The sequence below is a fragment of the Myotis yumanensis genome, unplaced genomic scaffold (genome assembly GCF_028538775.1).
Source record: "Myotis yumanensis isolate MYYU_CA2020_CCGP unplaced genomic scaffold, mMyoYum1.0.hap1 SCAF_11, whole genome shotgun sequence".
NCBI classification, from domain to species: domain Eukaryota; kingdom Metazoa; phylum Chordata; class Mammalia; order Chiroptera; family Vespertilionidae; genus Myotis; species Myotis yumanensis.
Genome location: NW_027223762.1, coordinates 55966217 through 55980042, shown reverse-complemented (window position 1 = coordinate 55980042; position 13826 = coordinate 55966217). Strand labels below are relative to the sequence as shown.

At 36.2% G+C, this 13826-nt stretch overlaps 1 long non-coding RNA gene across 1 annotated transcript; it reads left to right on the top strand.

Annotated features, from left to right (window-relative positions):
• The first annotated feature begins 3889 nt into the window (after positions 1-3889).
• LOC139020096 (uncharacterized) lies at positions 3890-8384 on the top strand. The gene is made up of 3 exons (XR_011473190.1): positions 3890-3942; positions 6433-6577; positions 6859-8384. It is a non-coding gene; the product is annotated as an uncharacterized lncRNA (long non-coding RNA).
• Positions 8385-13826: the final 5442 nt, after the last annotated feature.

The window sequence follows — 13826 nt, the reverse complement described above, 5'->3', positions numbered from 1 at the left end:
CCTCAGTGGGGTGGCCAGCCTGGGGGAGGGACTGTGGGAGGTTTGTTGGCTGGACCCAGTTGGGGCCAATTTGGGGGCCAGCTGGCCAGGGGGAGTGGCCATGGGATGTTGGCTGGCCAACCCTCCTGAATCAGGGCCATTGTGAGGCCGGCTAGGCAGGAGAGAAGGGGACGTGGGAGGTTGGCTGGCTGCAGGGGAGGGGCTGCAGGAGGTTGGCAGGCTGGTCCCCCCATTGGGGCCAATTAGGGGGCGGATAGGCAGGGAGGAGGGGCCGTGGGAGGTTGGCTGTACATTGAGCATCTGCCCCCTGGTTGCCAGTGCACGTCATAGCCACTGGTCAACAAGTCATTCTGGTCTTTCTGGTTGTTCGGTTGTAAAGGTTGCTTAGACTTTTATATAGAGAGAGATTTCTATTTATTTGGTTGTGTCTATATAATGTCAAAGAGATAGTTAAAATTACAATTTGGTCAAATCAGCCTGATAAATTAATTGAGAGCTTTAGGATTCAATTTTAAATTGACTTTATCTAAAATCTTTTTCAAAATGCATAATTATATATTTCTAATAGCTTCTGTTTTGATTTTTTAATGTGAATTTGGTCAAAGCAGTTGTTTATGTTGACAATATTAGTAATGTGTTTACTTCTGATGTGAGAACAATTATTTTTCTAAATCACCTCAGATTTCCTATAAAAATCATATATACTCATTTTTTATTCACAATGGCCTTGTACCAGTATGACATTTTTTTCCCTTAAACATAATGGGTGATGTATTAATATTGAGCCAATTTTCTAGTCAAATAAGCATGCTTAGAAGAGAGCTAATAGAAGTCTCAGTAATAATAATACAGACAATTCATAGTACAGAAGGGCCTATTAGTCTATGGCATTATTGTTTTGATATATTTAACAACTAACCTTCAAATTAATTTGTGGCTCTGCTTGTATTAAGGTATTCTAAATCAGACTATATTCATTGTTGCAAAAAATGTATTTGATAGTAATACAAAACAATGTAATAATCAACATTGTATTTTCAGTTGCATTATTATAGGGTGAGATTAAAACCATAATTAATATTCATGAAGTAAACAACCTCTCATAAAATTACAAATACATAGGCATTAGGGTATTTCTAAAATATATATCTGCTTTCATTGAAAGTTCATAATCATAAATACTAATGGTTTTGAGAAAATGTGTATATATGTAAATATACGTTAAACAAAATAAAGTAAATAATTTAGTTTTTCCATGGTTGTTTATGTCAATTTATCCTCTTTTTCTTTCCTTTTGAAACTAAAAATAATTTTATTCAATAGCTTCAGTGCCTTTTTTCATTTTAAATATATTTAGTAAAAATTAATTTCATTCCTGCAGAACACAAAACAATAGGCTAGAGCTGCAAAGAAACATAAATATATAAGACACAGTACATGCCACCTCTAAATCTTACAGCTAGTGGGAGGAAGGCAGACATTTATTTCTATAATGTGAGGTAGTAAACCATGTAGAAGAAGGGGAAGTGGAATTGGGGGTCATCTACTATACTAGTTTGCAAGCAATTAGGCTGCTGCAAACAAAATCCCACACACTGAGTGGCTAAAAAAAAAACAGAAATAATTATTGCCTCAGTTCTGGAGGCTTGAGTTCTGAAATCAAGATGTCCACAGAATAGATTCCTTCTAAGAACTGGGAGGGAGAATCTGTTCATGCCTCCCTCCTAACTTCTGGTGGTTTGCTGGCAATCTTTAGCTATGGATGAATCGCTCCAGTCTCTGTCTTTAACTTTACATGATGTTTTCCCTGCATCTCTTCATATCATCCTCCCTCTGTGAAGTCTTTCTCTGTGTACAAACCTCCCCTTTTTATAAAGACAGAAGACAGTATATCACAACCCATCCTAATGACCTCTTTTTAAGTCGAAAACCTCTGTGAACATTCTATGTCCAAGTAAAGTCATATTCTGAAGCACTACGGGTTCAGATTTCAACATTTTTGGGGAAATGGGTGCAATTCAACCATAATATCTATCCCTATTGTGTTCCTGTTGCACATGGAGGTTTTAGTCCTGCCTGGTTATACCTGGTCAGTTTGTGGCCTGACAATAATCTATTAACATGAGGGATGAAGGAGCGTTCTGGAAGGGACTTGAACCCCTAGGGAACAAATTACCCATAATGAGCTTAATCTCTCTCTCTGACCTCCATAAATCACCAAGCAGCTTCAGAATGAGGAGGGTTCATGTGTATTAGCAGTAACATGGAAGCAAGTTTTCTGCGGAAACCTGGAAGATCTGATAGTTGTTTCTATTTCAGGAAGAGAGAGTTTGGGGATCTGGGCAAATTACACTCTTGCTTAACAGAAATGGTTTATATCAGTACCCAGAGGAAAGGAGAACAGACAAACAGGAAAAATTAAAAATGCCTCATGGTAGCTCATTCAATCTGAGGGTATGAAAGAAATTGCATGGGGATGCCGATAAGTGGGATTTTGCATTAGCAGGTTAGCACACGAGGCAGGAAAAAAAAAAGAGAGTTATATATAAAAGTTAAAATGGATCATGGATGTGATATAAGTGGTACCTAGAAGGTATGTGGTAAGGGGAAGTGATATAGATCTGGGAGTATAGCAACCTGTTTTAAAAAGCCAATATTAACCATGGAAGGGGGGCTATGTATATCAGTAGGTTGCTTTGCTTAAATTTTGTCAAAACTTATACTGTATTTCACTCAAAACTTGGTACTGCTGGGGCTTTATTTTTAAGGCAGTAGAAATGTATTTCAATTTTACAGTGAGAACCTGGACAGGAATACTCACTCTGGCCAGCATCTCCCGCTCAATCTTTAAGGCCCTTTCGAATGCTATCTCCTCTGTATCCTCTGTGTAATCACCCTGCTGCATCTTTCTTCAGGGTTTTAGGCTGTCTGTTCAGTGTTCTTATGGTGTTCTATCTACTGATTTTTAATTTTTCTCTCCCAGAGAGTATGATCTTTCTGAAGACAAGAAATGCACAAAATTTACATTTAAATTCATAAGCTTAGATCAGTAATGGCAAACCTATGACACGCGTGTCAGAGGTGACACGCGAACTCATTTTTTTTGGTTGATTTTTCTTTGTTAAATGGCATTTAAATATATAAAATAAATATCAAAAATATAAATCTTTGTTTTACTATGGTTGCAAATATCAAACAATTTCTATATGTGACACGGCACCAGAGTTAAGTTAGGGTTTTGCAAAATGCTGACACGCCGAGCTCAAAAGGTTCGCCATCACTGGCTTAGATTAAGGTCTAGTAATTATTGAATAAACTTGCTTTATGAATAAAGCAATGAATAAATAAAATTTGGCCACACATTTTATTATATTAGCATATAATGTTGGAATGAAACCACAAATACGTGTATTTCTACATAGACTTTTCTTTCATTTATTTATTTGTTTATTTATTTTTTACTGAACAAGCTTCTAGGGTTTTTTGTTGTTGTTTAATGTTTTTCTTGATTTTCAGAGAGAGGAAGGGAGAGGGAAAGAGAGATAGAAACACCAATTATGAGAGAATATCATTGATTGGCTGCCTTCTGCATACCCTCTACTGGGGAGAGAGCAGGAAACACAGGCGTGTTTCCTGACTGGGAATCAAACCATGATCTCCTGGTCCAATGGTCCATTCTCAACCACTGAGCCAACATACATATATCAATATTGAAAATAATGGTTTTACTTGTACTAGTCTGTAGGTGTATAAATAGAGGATTCTGGATATTCAATATTTTTTAAATAGGCAGAATAAACCCGATAATGTTATTTCACATGAACACATTAAATGCTTTTAAGTGATTGTTAATGCTCTTATTACAGTCATAATCTCATCTCCATTAGCAGATGGTGTGGGGCAGCATATCCTGGGAAGTCTCATCAATACTTCTGAGAGCAGGTGAGTGTTCTGCTGTCCCTCACACTTTGCATATGCACGGAACCCATGCCTTTCATTCTGTGATGGATGCACACTCTAGAATGGGCAGTTTGGAATAAGCAGCACTCCCCTTTCCTCCTTACAGATGTGATCATAAATCCAGCAGAGCTTTCTGCGGGTCTGCCATCCCCATGCACTGTTAGACATGAATCCATTTTCCTGACAGGAGATGTGAATCCCACAGAACCAGATCATCATTAACATTTCTAAAGTGCTTGGTGGCTCTTTGAGATAAAAGAAATATTATAAATATTGTTATGATTATCCCTTCTTTTATTTCCTTTGAAAGAGAGAGATTGTTATTCACAGGGTATGCCTTTTATTTTTTTCCTCCTGAAAAATATTTGTCATATTGATGCATTCTCCAACCACTGCCAATGAAGAAAAACGTTTGCATCCCTTTCTCCACAAACTGTGGGTGGGGAGAGACTTCAAATTGAATTAAGATCACATCAGTGAGCTCCAAATATATGACTCAGCCTGAATGGGAAGTGCTACCTCTTATTCTATGGCCTATAATTGACACAAAGTATGTGTAGTGTAATTCATAAAACAGACTGTGCACCACTGGATATTTTATTTTAATGAAGGATCATTCTTTGTTACAGTCAAGAAGCACAAACACCCTGATCATTAAGCAATGTTACATATTCTAAGTTTAAGAGTAAGATTATGAGCTGAGAGCCTATTTTAATAAGATTTGATAAGTTAGTATTTACTGTTTTCTGAAATTATCAGAGACTGAAGATTCTCATAATAAGTTCTATACTATTTTTGTCTATCTCAGATGTAAACAATAAGAAATCATGGCACTGTCTTTAAGAACATTATATAACGGTGTAGACTTAGAGAAAAGACTAAAAATGATCTATTCCAATGAAAATTTGAAGTTGTAATGATTATAAACACTAGATAATGTGCAGTGACTTGGACTTAGCATGCAAAACTCCTAAATATTCAGGTGAAAAATCTGAATGAGCCCCGAAAGACTTTGGAAGCTTTCCCCAAGGTCAGCAGAACTAACCAGTATTGACTAGAATCCATGGGAAGCCGGGTCTTTATCGGATGTACTTACACTGCTATTGTGCAGTAGAATCTGAAAATCTGCCAAAATAGTAATGTTTTTAATGATTCAAGGTACTTCTCATTATAATGTATTTTAATGTTCTTAGCCAACAACAACAATAAGTCCCAACTTATCCTATATAATAAAGAGGTAATATGCAAATTAACCCTCACACCGTCACAAGATGGCTGCCTACAATCAGTCCAGCAGGGGGGTTAGTGAGGGATGACCAAACGACTGAACAGCAGGCTGCGTGGGGCAACCAAGCTAGTGGGGGGGGCTGTGAGGAGCGACCAGGCCGGCAGGGGGGGGTAGTTGGGGGTGACCAGGCCAGCAGGAGGCACAGTTGGGAGCAACTAGGCTGGCAGAGGGGAGCAGTTGGGGGCAATCAGGAAGGCAGGCAGGTGAGCAATTAGGAGCCAGCAGTCCAAGATTGTGAGAGGGATGTCTGACTGCCAGTTTAGGCCCCATCCCCGCGATCAGGCCTAAACTGGCAGTCAGACATCCCCTGAGGAGTTCTGGATTGGAGAGGGTGCAGGTTGGGCTGAGGGGACCCCCCCGTGCACGAATTTTGTGCACCGGGAATCTAGTTTAACATAAACAATATTGAAATTCTTAAGGCCTGATAATAGATGGATAGAAATCAATAATTAATTCTGGATGTGTAAGCAGGTGGCATGATTTCCTATCAACTCCATACTGGCTAAGATTTAATTGCAAAAATTTTACATTGGGAGAAAGGATTTATTTTGAGTATTTGTTGTTTTAATCATTAAGTTTGCAAATAAAGTAAACGTGACCAAGATATTTCAGAATACATTCTCTATTTTATTCTTGGCTGTGTTAAATTTTAACCTTTACAAGTTCCATTTGCAACAGAAACAATTGACATTTTAAAGGCAGCTATAGAAATTCTGGCTAGAAAAATGTGTTTTGTTTGTGTTGCCATAAATAAAATTCAAAACAACATTAAAAGAGGGAAAAAAGAAACACATTGATACCTCAATAGCTTGTTTACTCATATTTCTCTTATTCTAATAATTCCTCCTCAACTCTCAGATGTTTCACTACTCAAGTGATGATTCTTTGGTTAAAGCCCAAATACATATTGTGTGTCTAACATGTGAGACTTTTGGTGAGCTCTGCTTTCAGACTCAAGATTACTCTTCTTTCGATAATCTGTGTCATCTAGGTTCTTTTTGACTCTAAAATTCCATGAGATCCCATTAACAGTGTGCCATAGAAAGAGTATTAAATTAGAATTGAATGGATCTAGTTAAATGGGTCTAATTTAATGGATCTAGTATCATGCCAATAATATTGATAATAATAAATGAATAATAAAAATTCACTTGCCATGAACTTTATTTGGAAATTCTTTGAAGATGTACTCCAGTGAAACAAATTTACAAATCAAGAGGAAGACATGGGCTTCAGAAAATGATGTATACACTGCAAGGTGGCCAGAACATTGTGTCCAAGATGAGAGCTCTGCAACGACCTAGAGAGCAACCTACACAGAGCAGGAAGGTATGATCTGTGAAGAGAAAAGTTTTGGGAGATCAACAAATAAGTAGAGTCTCTAGTGTGCTTAAGAGATATACATTTTTGAGGGTGTGCCACTGGCAAGCAATACAAAATAAAAAAGTAAATACTCCAGAAAAAAAATGAATAATATACTAGAATGTCATGGCAATTATTTTCCCTGATCTTATTAAAATGCTCTATTTAGTGGCAATTTCCATGAATTTAGATCAGGTATTATTTTGACTGTCATAATAAAATATCACAACAGAAATTTATTTTTTCAGTTTTGTATCTCAGATCTCCATAATCAAGATGTTGGCAGGTTTGGTTCATCTGAGGTCAGTGACCGACCCGTCCAGGTGGCCCATCAGCCCAGCAGCAGCCACTCACTTCCTAGGTAGTCCTGCAGGTCCAATCTCTGGAAAACAGGACAGGCACCAACGGACCACCGCCTCTGGCATGATCCCCACAGCACCACTGGCCTCCTGGAAGTCATCTTCAGGCACTGTGGCCACTTCCCCTCCGGAGATGCTCCGCAAGGAAGAAACAATATACAAGCAGCCACCAGGTGGCTCCCAACAACCAGCACAAATGTCAGCAGATGGATCTGGATCCCAGGCTGGCAAGGGCATCCGGGTCTCCCCTACCCAGCTCTGGATCCCACCCGTGCACAAATTCATGCACCAGGCCTCTAGTAAATAATAACACAAGAATAAACTCTGTTCTGGGCATACTCGCAGCTGTAAACCTGAGACAGGATAGTAAGAATCCAGGAAAATTCCTTGGCAAGTGTAATGGGGAAACTGTGACAGATAGCTGATTTACCCTGGCCTCATTCAGTACCCTGATTCACTTACCCCACTCTCCTTCACATTAAGGACCACTGCCTTAAGCATTAAGCCCGCAGGACAATGAAGTTCTGCTCAGCATCAAATCATCTTAGGAACAAAGCCTGAAGTCTGCTGACCACAGAGACAGAGTTCTGGTCAAACTAAAAAACATTAAGGCCTCAGTTGTGCCCCAGGCCCAGAAAAGCAGCAAAACCAGATGAAATGACACCATGACTGGCACCAGAACGAGATGCAATGACCAATGCCCCCCTACTTCAACACTGACGAATTAGTAAAAACCATCACCATGACCCAATATGCTCTTTTTGATGAATCAGCATATTAAAGGACACACCTGGAAAGCTGATAAATATTCTATTGAGGTCCTTCCCTGAGAACACTCATAAAATACCTGTCTTTAGAAAAAAGATAAAAACTCTTCAGACAAAGGACTTGGTGCACACACTCTCTCTAGAACAGCGGTTCTCAACCTGTGGGTCTCCAACCTGTGGGTCACGACCCCTTTGGGGGTCGAACGACCCTTTCACAGGGGTCACCTAAGACCATCGGAAAACACATATATAATTACACATTGTTTTTGTGATTCATCACTATGCTTTAATTATGTTCAATTTGTAACAATGAAAATACATCCTGCATATCAGATATTTACATTACGATTCATAACAGTAGCAAAATTACAGTTATGAAGTAGCAACGAAAATAATTTTATGGTTGGGGGTCACCACAACATGAGGAACTGTATTATAGGGTCACAGCACTAGGAAGGTTGAGAACCACTGCTCTAGAATATGCTTGTTATCCTTGCTTTCTTTCTCCTAAGTTCTACAGGTCCCCATAGTACTTGTAACCAAGGCAGCAGCTGGCACCTGTAGCTCTTCCCAAGCTAACCCCCTGAACCTGTTTCTAAGGGCCATTTTTTTGCCTCTGTAACTTGTTTTCTGAGTCCACACAGCCTAGCTGGCTTACTTCTTCTGTCTCTGTGACTTTCTTTATAAAAGGTCAAGGAAGCTCTCTGAGCAGCCCACTTGAATCTTCTCTTTGAGTGTACTTTTTCACTTTGCATACTAAATAAACTTTCTATTGTGCTAAAGTTCGTGGCTCTGAATTTTTTCTTAACCAAACTCAAGAATGGAGAGGCTACATCACTAGTAACAAGGCTACTTTTGCTCCACCTATATTTTGTGTTTCTACTAACAGACTATAGCCTCAAATATAGCAAATCAAAAAATATTACAAAATTGATTTAAAAAATAATGGCAATCAATAACACAAAAATAATAGAAAAATTAAGAAACATATATATGATCATATTTTGGATTAAAGAGAGTAGAGATGGTAAAAGTGAAAACATTATTTTCACATTAGAGAGTAAATGGATATATTCTATGTCTGATAAATCAATAAATAAAGTGTAATATTTTATACAAACTTTTGAAATAACCTCTTGAAAAATTAAAACAAAACTCTTAATATTATAAATATTCTGGAGTGAGATTGAGTAGGAAAATGTTGGGTGGGATATTTATTTATATCAAAACACTTCTACACATTTTGACACATTATCATGTAACTGATAAATATAGAAAACAGAACTTACTACAATTAACATACCATTATTAATACATGGCTAGGGTTTATTTGGGTACATATCATATTACCTTTAATGTTATCATCTACCATCTTGTATTTAAAATGTTTTAGGCTTTAACAGCCATGAATTTAGTTCTTTTATAACTGAACAAAGGTTTCAAAAAAGAAAAGAAAATGTGATGTTTAAAGGAAAAATATAGTACTACATAGCAATAATAGAGAATGAAGAGCCTAGCCAGCATGGCTCAGTGGTTGAGTATCAACATATAAATCAGGAGGTCACGGTTTGATTCCTGGTCAAGGTACATGCCTGGGTTGCAGGCTCAATCCCCAGTGGGGGGAGGGGGTGCAGGAATCATCCAATCAATGATTCTCTCTCATCATTGATTTTTTTAAATCTCTCTCTCCTCCCTTCCTCTTTGAAATCAATAAAAATATTTTTTTAAAAAAATTTTTAAAAAGAGCAAAGAAAATAATAAAGAAAAAACATATAATTCTATTTTTGTGTGCCTCAAAACTCTTTAAAAGTTGGCTAACATAATACTCCCCTAGTATTTTGGGGAGTGGGAGAAACAAACAAACAAACAAAACCCCTTCCATCTTCCTCGTTGAGATCATCAATGAGCAGAATAAAAAGAGTAAAATAGTTTCCTTCTCTATTGTGATTTGGTTTGCGGCAGGAAGATATGAAGGCAGAGAGGGAACCGGGGTGGCAACTTTAGGCCCCACTTTATCAAGTACCTGTCTTCCCCCCCTTCTACTACTTATTTAAAACTGGAATAAAATTTCAGCAAAAAATGTTTAAAAAAAAAAGTTAGCTAACAATTGCTTATTTCCTAGGGGAAAAAAATCTAAAAAATATTATGACAAATATTTCATAGCACAAGTAAATATATTTTATTTTGGGGCTTATTTTTTGTTTTAAAATGTGATTATTGAACCAAAGGCAGGGGTGTGGGGGGTAAGAGATCAACCAAAGAATTTGTATGTATGCATATTAGCATAACCAATGGACACAGGTAGTGGGGGAGGGGCCAATGGGGAAAATGGAGATATATGTAATAGTTTAAACAATAAAGAAAAGCGTAACCTTTAAAATTTTTGCTATTTCTCTTATAGTACTTTCATTTTTACTATCCACTATTTCTTTCCCACCTCCCCTTACTCATTTATATTTTATTTCTCTTTATTTGGTTCATGTGAAAATCCTTAATAGTTACAAAATCATAAAGTTCACTAAATTATTTAAGTCCTAAGATACTTCAAATATCAATTTCATATTTTATAAACTCTCCAAGCCTTTAATGCATAGGTTATCATATTCAGATTAAGTAATTCATCTTGCATAAAGGCAGTTTGATAAATAAGGAATTATAGAATTAAAAGAAAAGCATAAAGCATTTACAACTTAGATATAGTCCATTTGAGATATTCATTGTAGTAAATAGTCAATGTTATGAATAACTAATTTCTAATATCTGCATTTCAAGTTCTCTAAACTCATTTTCTCCTAACTACCCAGAGACAGTTCAAACTGTACTTACTTTACCTTGTGCCTCTCACAGTTATGAAGATCCTTATAGGTGAAACAGAACTTTCAGATTCATTTTTATTCATTCATTTATATTAACTAATTTTTAATGATTTCTCTTTGTTTCTCTATATTATAGCAAACACAAGAAGTATCAAAACTCAAGCTGTAAGAGTGCATTAAATTGAGAATCAATACACTATCAACAGGAACACTAGGACACCTTTGGGATAAATTAAGTGCTGTCTTTTCTTCAATAGCAACAAAAACACACATGTAATTTCTGTTTCAATATACAAAATTTTAGTATATGCAAAACCCCTTACCTTTCACCAATTTAAGCCAGTTCTCTCTTTAGAGTTTCTGGCAAACCCCTTGCACTGTTTCCATCATTTAGTTTTGCCTTTGCCTCTGTCCCCATTCTTCTTACTTATAAAAAGCATGTCATCACATTGCTTTCTTTCCTTTCTCACCATGCTTTTTTGTTACTGTTGATTTTTATTTCTTATTGTAGTGAACTTTAAATCATGCCAATTCCCATTTTATTTTAAAATAAACTACTAAGGAAAATTAAAGATAAAATTAGAACAAAGGAAGAAAAGGAAAGACAAGAGTTGATGAAGAGATGAGAAATAAAGAGAGGACAAGGGAGGAGAAAAAGAAAATTGTAGAAGAGAGAGAGAGAGAGAGAGAGAGAGAGAGAGAGAGAGAGAGAGAGAGAGAGAGAAAGTCTAAAAAAAAGAAAAGGAGAAGAAGAAGAAGAAGACGAAAAAGAAGAAGAAGAAGGAGGAGGAGGAGGAGGAGGAGGAGAAAAAAAAAGGCAGAGATTTTAGGAGACAGAAAGTTTCCAGTTGTTGAAAGGCAATTTCTTTTCAACACACTCTATATATTCACTATCAACAAAATTATCATAGCAAGAAATAATTTTTGAGCTTCATATGGTTGGTTAAGAATGTAGGCCTTATTGTGACTCAAAGGTACAGTTTCTATAAAACAAGCAACATCAATCTTTTCTTATTTTATGATCAAAATATTCTTGGTGTGTCAAACAGTTCCAGCGAATCCCTTCAATAGCATAATAGTAAGGGATTGAGTTTTGTATCATTTTCAGATTAGAATGATAACTTCAGATCAAAACAAGTAGAAGATTGTAATGGGGGCAATGTTATGCAGGCCAAGTATTAATCAAAAGGAAACTTCCAGGGCCAGGAAAAAGCCCCCTCAGAATGTGAGGCTTTTGGATTGAGATACATTTGTTCACAACTATTGAATTATCCACCTCATTATATTACTTTTAGTAATTTGAGTTCACTGGAGCAGAGAAAGTATTAGGTTGACAATTATAGCAGCCCAAAAGAGAAGATTGTTTCTGTTTCCCATTGTCAGGCTGAACTTTTGAAAAGGAGAATGAATTACAATGAAAAGTTAATGGTTAGACATGATAGCAAATGCGTAGTGTCTCAATTTTTCACCTAAAACGTTCTATTTTGGTTTAAAAATATAAAAAATAATAGGCACTTTTATATTGACATTATGTTTTATTTAATAAGACATTTTTATATTATCCAATGCTTTTACAACTTTTCCTGTGGATTACAGAAGCATTGAGAAGAAACCTGTGTTGTCTTAATTCATCTCAATCTTTAGCATCATAATACAGTATAGTCCTATGCAATTAAAAAAATATATAAACACTTTATCCCTTTTTTTTAGACCTTATATTTTTTTAAAGAAAAACCCAATGATAAGTTTGAGATATAAAGGCAGAGGCTTGGTAATTATTAAAAATAGGTTAGTGAAGTTAAATACAACAGGAATTTCTATGTGTGTATTAGCCTAAGAAGTAACAGCCCTGCTACTTTATAGGAGTGTGTGTGTGTGTGTGTGTGTGTGTATGTGTGTAATATATATAACATATATAAATGGTATAATTATAAACTATATGCAACTATAAATAAAACATGTGTTTGAGTATATACACACTATTTATAATTTTATGCAGTTTATAATTATATAATTGATATATATTTTCATGTATATATAATACTTATACATATAAATATACATATTTATACTTTGTTGATATTATTTTACATGTTAATATACTCAAAGATGTGAACATCACTATATTTATCCTTTCCTATAATTAAAGCAATGTTCTTTTCTCTGTTTATTTCCTCCCAATATCTTAGTACTTTAAAATATTTACACTAATTTTATTAATATGTTTCCATAAAAAGTGACAAATTTGTTGGAAAATGATCACTTCTAAAAAACATTGCAATAATTTTAGCATCACATCTTAAAATATTCCAAGTGTGCAACTACATCTAAGTGTAACAGGGTTGTTACCCAGTAATGCTGCTTCAAGAAGAATTGTCAGAGGCATTCTTGGGAGTTTGGATCAAAGACTTTTAACTTAAGAAAGATGTTCCAAAATAAATGAGGATGAACTTGTTGGTTTTATCACCAAAGGGTGAATGGACAAAGAGGACATAAGGTTTGCGCTTATCTACACTAATAAAAGAGAAACATGCAAATTGGTGTCACTCCATTATGCCCACCAGCCAATCAAGATGAGTATGCAAATTAACCCAACAAAGGTGGCGTGTTAATTTACATATGCAGGCACAGAGAAAAGACTGAAGGCTCCAGCCCTAACGAAGACTGAAGAGGACTGAAGACTGAAGACTGAAGAGGCTGGGCTTCTCCGCTGTGGCTGGGTCAAAGGCCTGGGTCCCGGGTGCTGGAGGAAAACCGGTGCCGGCAGCCAGGGGAAGGAAGGCCTATTGTGCAAATCTTCATGCAACGGCCTCTAGTTTACAATAATTCCCCAAGCAAAGCATAAATACATACCATGCAAATGACAATATGCTATTCTGATAATCTGTATATCTTGTGAAAACTGGACATTGTGCCATAACAAAGAACCTGGAATAAAGGTCCCTCCTGTCAAATGGGTGAGGTTAAGTGCTTCCACAGAATGACATTTTAGTATCACAGGAATTTTGGCTTCTACATAAAATTTGTAATTTGGTAACTATTAAATGCTATTCATGATTGATTATTAAATGTTTTTGTATGTTTTTTTCATCCAGTTCTCTGGTTTCAGGAGGACTTATGAATATTAAGATATGTTTTGAGCCAGGAATCTTGTAATAATACTCAATTCCTTCTTTGTTTCAATTATCTAGTCTCTTTTTTTATTTATTATTTTATTGTCTAAAGTTTTACATATGTATCCTTTTTCCCCAGTTGACTCCCCCCCGCAACCCGC